Source organism: Thalassophryne amazonica, chromosome 6 (assembly GCF_902500255.1).
Source record: "Thalassophryne amazonica chromosome 6, fThaAma1.1, whole genome shotgun sequence".
In the NCBI taxonomy this organism is placed as follows: Eukaryota; Metazoa; Chordata; class Actinopteri; order Batrachoidiformes; family Batrachoididae; genus Thalassophryne; species Thalassophryne amazonica.
The window spans coordinates 14,109,109-14,115,108 of NC_047108.1; positions in this window are offsets into that span (position 1 = coordinate 14,109,109).

Consider the following 6,000-nt stretch of genomic DNA (forward strand, 5'->3'; position numbering starts at 1 on the left):
TTCTCCCCGTGTTTTTGCGTGGGTTCCCTCCAGGTGCTCCGAATTCCTCCCACATCCAAAGACATGCAGGTTAGGTAGATTGGAAACTTTAAATCATCCCTAGGTCTCTGTATGTATGTGCCTCTGCCACAGACTGGCGTCCTGTCCGGGGGTGAACCCACGCCCCATGACTGCCGGTGTCAGGGACTCACCACTCTCCAAGACTCAGCACCCCCCTTCCTTCACCGCGCATGTGTCATTTCAGAGCGTCCGCAGCGATTCACCAACTATCGCCTTGTTTCTGCTTAAAACTGCACTCCAGTCATCATCTATCTCAGCGACAAATATCTGCAGCTTTTGTACAACAATGTTTTGGAGACATTTCATAAACATTGACCAATACCTGGTGGCAGTTAAAGAAATACACATATTATATTTATATTCGTTTGATGGATAATCTGTTATTTATTTTTCATATGATTTATTTATTTTTAATAAATTTGCAAAAAGTAAAAGAAAAACTTTTATCATGTCATTATGGGGTGTTGTGAGTAGAACTGAGGGGGAAAAAATGAATTTACTCCTTTTTGGAATAAGACTGTAACATAGCAATATGTGGAAAAAATGAAGCGCTGTGAATACTTTCTGGATGAACTGTATATATATTGATGAAATACATTTTTTACTCCCTAATGTGAGTATCACATCGGAACCCCCCCCCCCCCCCCCCCAAAAAAGAAAAACAATATTGGTTAGGTTATAATATTTGTATTATTTTTAAGTTGCCCAAATATTTTTCAACTGAGTTTTGCTGTTGTAAAGTTCTTTTTTTTAATGTAGCATATTAAAAATGCTCTCTCTTCATACACTATAAATGAAACGTGCACATGACGCTCTGTAGACAGTGGGGAAAAGAATGAAGTATGAAGCCTCAGTTGCTGCACAATGGTATAGTGCAGCAGATAACTGAAACAATCGTACAAATGGTGATACAAGCATCAAAGTTGGCACAAATACTCCTTAGACATTACTCTTGAAAAAAACGACTGGCCACTTGAATTTTCAATAGGCGTCTAGGTAGGGGTCAATTGAAGAATTACACAGGGGTCAAAATTAAAAATGCTCATATCATTTTGAAAACTACACTACATTATTTGTCTTATCAATGATTCCAGAAAGGTATAGTTTGGACTATCTATGACTGAATGATCAGGAGCTATGGGGTAAAAACAACAAAAATGGTGACAAAAGTCAGTTTCAGTTTGTACAGGGGTCAAAAGTTAAAGTTCCTTCAGTTTTGGTAAAAAGTGATGCAAATTATTGGTTGAGCTAATAGGATTAATAAATGGAATAGTTTTGATTGTGTTGAATGTTTGGTCTCCAAAGTAAAGGTCAAACAAGGTCAATGTCCATTGGATTCTTTGACATGTGACATATGTTACCCTGTAACATGATAACTAAGCATGACACATAGTCCAAACTATTCCTTTTTAAAACCCTGTTAACTCAACTAATAATTTGCATTTTTTTTTTTTTTTTACCAAAACTTGAGCAACTTTAACTTTTGACCCCTGTACAAACTGACACTGACCTTTGTCACTATTTTTGCTGTTTTTACCCCATAACTCCTGATCATTCAGTCATAGATAGTCCAAACTATACCTTTTTGGAACCTTTACGATCATACAAATAATGTGGTGTAGTTTTCAAAATGATTTGAGCATTTTTAATTTTGACCCCTGTGTAATTCTTCAATTGACCCCTACCTGGCCACCTACTGGAAATTCAAGTGGCCAGTCGGTTTTTTCAAATGAGTCATGTCTAAGGAGTATTTGTGCCAACTTTGGTGCTTGTATCACCATTTGCATGATTTTGCTCTAAATATTCTCTTAGCTGCTGCACTAGTATAGCTTCACGACTGCAACTCATGAAATCATGAGTGAACACTTGAAATCACCATCGCATCACAATGCAGACTGATGAGAACAATTAAACTATCCAATCCCTCCTTCAATAAAGATCAGATGCAAGGAATGAGATGCATCATACAGATCTTCGTTCCAAAACATCCAAATAAAAGGATTGCAAAATGAAATTTCAACATTCCTTGAGGCAGATAAAAGATGAGTGGTGGAATAGAAAAGCAGAAGCAGTTCAATACTTAGCAGAAAGTGGTAATCCAAGAGCCTTTTTTTTTAAATCATTAAAAGAAGTTTATGGACCACATTGCTCAGTTACGTCACCACTTCAGAATGAATTGGGAACAGCTCTTCTGACTGACAAGCTAGGTGTCATAAAGAGATGGAAGGAACACTTTCAGGATCTTCTCAACAGACCATCCTCTACTGATCCAAGTGCTCTCAACAGCATAACCAAGCTACTGCCTGACTCTGACAGGGATAAGCCTCCAACTCTGGAAGAAACTGAAGGTGCTGTCAATTCCTTGAAGAACGGCAAAGCCCTCAAGCCAAATGGAATTCCCTCAGAAGTCTACAAATATGGTGGTCCTAGTGTTGTGCAAGCTCTCCACACTCTATTCACAACCTGCTGGGATACAGCTGAACTGCCACAAGATTTTAAGGATGCCAAGATTATTACTATCTTCAAGAAGGGGGACCGTACTCAATGTGGCAACTATCATGGAATATCATTCTTGTCAACTGCCGGCAAAGTTCTTCCGAAAGTACTTCTTGCAAGACTTCAGCAGGTGGCCAGTAAGGTGCTACCAGAAAGTCAATGATAGACTCAATTTTTACCCTTTGTCAGCTTCAGGAGAAATCAGTTGAGCAACAACAACCTCTGTACATAGTTTTTATTGACTTTACTAAGGCATTTGATACAGTAGACAGAGACATGCTATGGAAAATTCTTGAACATGTGTGCCATTATTATGGTAAACAAGTAATAATTGTGGATTAATTGCTGTATCTTGTCTGTGGTAATTGGAATGTGGACGTAATCTCGTTGTCGTTGCACTCGTGTAATGACAAAATCTCATCCATCCATATATATATATATATATATATATATATATATATATATATATGGATGGATGAGATTTTGTCATTATATATATGAATGCATGTGTATGAGAGCATCTGCACGTGAGAGCACAGACTGCAGGCGTCTGAAAAATATGATTTATATATATGATGTAAGTGTGAGAATATAGTGTGAAGATGTTTGAAAAGTGTGACTATGTGTATGTGTGTATGGCGCCATGTTCTGATTCTCTCCAATCAAGACACTCTACTCAGAACATGGCACCATTTTGGTTCCAACTGCGACATGGACTGGATTGTTTTATAAGGGAGAGGATGCACACCCCCAATGTTGTAAATAAATGCACATGACCCACTTATGTATAAATAGAATTTTTAAAGACATTTCCAAAGCTATTAGACAAAAAAAGGAACAAAATGCCTTCATATAGTGAAGAAAGAAAAAACTACATAAAGTGTCTGTATGACAGTTATTGGCAACCTTTGATGAATTTACAGTTATTCATCAGTTTCACAGTCTCTTATTTTTAAACCAGTCAGGAGAAAATTCATGAGAATATTTAACCCTTTTTACAAAAAGATCTGAGTTCTTAAATATACAATGCATTTGGAACAGGACCCAATATATGATGTTGAAATGCTAATTTTTCTTTTCACTGTGACTAAGATCAAGACCCGTCTGTACTTTGCGTAGGTGGTGCTCCAAGTTCCTCCCACATCCAAAGACATGCAGGTTAGGTGGATTGGAAACTTTAAATTGTCCCTAGGTGTGTGTGCGGGTGTGAATGTGTTTGTTTGTCTGTATGTGCCCCTGCCACAGACTGGCGTCCTGTCCGGGGTGAACCCACACCCCATGACTGCCTGTATCAGGGACTCACCACTCTCCTATACTCAGCACCCCCCTGCCTCCACTGCGCATGTTTCATTTCAGAGCGTCCACAGCGATTCACCAGTTATCACCTTGTTTCTGCTTCAAACTGCACTCCAGTCATCATCTATCTCAGTGACAGATATCTGAAGCGTTTGTACAACCAGGGGCGTAGGTTTGCATATGGACCATAGGGACAAGTCACAACCAATATTTTGGGATGGCAAAATAGTCCCTACCAATATTTAGCATTTTTGTTTATATAACAAAATCATTCACTATTTTTTTGCGAACTCGATACTATAATTTTAGTCGTCACGTTTTGTGTTTTCGACGTGCCAGAGTGACAGGGTTACCCATGTTGCAATTTCATTAGCTCACGTTCTTCTCACATGGACGTAAACAAAGCGCATCTCGTGGCAGGCAGCGCTTCATTTGTAAAGTGGGAGGTCCCGGAGCGCAGAGGATGGGTGGCTCCGGTGCAGTGTTGCCAGATGTACGATAATTATCGTATTTGTACGATAGTTTTGCCATCTGTACGATGTACGATCTATAATGGGAAAAAACCCAAAATGTACGATAATTTCAGTTGGTTGCCCAAACACGCATCTCTCTCTGACACCCAAGAATCATTTTGCAGGCGTTGCACTCAGGCGGCATCAAACACACAACACACACAGGGCTGCTGCTGGCTTTGGGCTGCCGGGACAGTCATTTGAAATCCCGCCCCCTCTCATACAAAGTAATGAGTTCCATCCAATCTGTGCAGGACAGGACAGGAAGATTCCCCAACCAACGTCTTTTTTTTTTTTCTCGAACTGTATTTCAACAAATGCAATAACAAACGAACAAAACACAAGAGCAAAGAGATATACAAGAAAAATAAAAAAAAGTTCAAGTTCCTTATGGAGGTGTCAACATTTTTTCTGTGTTCAACAAAATCTGCACAAGTGGCATCGGATGACGACAGCGACCTCGAGGTTGAATTCGACTCTTTCTAGTCTGGTAATTAACACATGTTTGTGTTACTTCACAGTCTTGCTTGTGCATTTGCGTTCTTTTTGTGCCATAGTTTCCCCATTACTATAATTACTGTTTAAAAATGTGACATACAATTCTTTGTAAATTAAAAAAAACGCTAAAATAGCTACGTTGTATGCGTTTTGTTTGTGTACGATAATTTCTCCCAAAATACGATAATTTTGAGGTTTTGGTACGATAGTTTCATATTTCATATCTGGCAACACTGCTCCGGTGCAGAAAAACAAGAAGGGCGGGGGGGAGGGGTTGCGAACAATGCTGTGCGCCACACTTAAAATAAACTGCACACACCTTCACAAATGACACTAACACCCCGCCTTTTCCTAAAAAAATACTACATTTATGTTTGCTGTCTGTCTATGTACTTTTCTGTCACTTTTGCGCTCTTTTTCATACTTTTCCCTCGTTTCAAAAGTCACCGAACGCACTTTACCGTAATATATGCAACATATAGCACACTGTTGGAAAGCACGGGTTCTTGGCTTGATGTCAGTGTTGAAATTTTTCAGAGTGAGCGCTTACATGAGAACTTACGGTAATGAGAATCAGCGGCGCACTAGTGTGAAACTTCCGTGTTTTTCCTCTGCGTTATGACATCACAGGCTTACGTTTACCGTAATACACCATATATATCATTGGAAATCCCTTTTTTTGGCAAATTAGGTTGCCAGATACCTACAACTGCATTATTGATGAAGAGAATAGATTATACATCTTGTTTGCAAAAACTTTTTTTTTTTTTTTTTTTTGTTAGCTCCACAAGTATTTTTTTTTGTTGTCTTGTTCTCTCAGGTGTAGGCCTATAGAATAGATTCGTGATTTTGGGTGCAATTTTGTTATTTAAGCTATTTGTTTGTTTGCCTACACACTTAATATTGTAAATAAAGTGTTAAATTATTCAGCATTATGTCGTCATATGTTATGTATTATGCTGTACTTGTGCGTCTAATGGTATGAGTGGGTTAGGGGGTGATGGTGGTGAGCAGGGGGGCCGGGGGGGGTGGTGGGGTGTGGTATCGTCCCTACCAAAGCTGAGACCAAACCTACGCCCTTGTGTACAACAATCATTTCCACATAAAAGACGGGGGAAGCGATCAGAGCATGACAGCA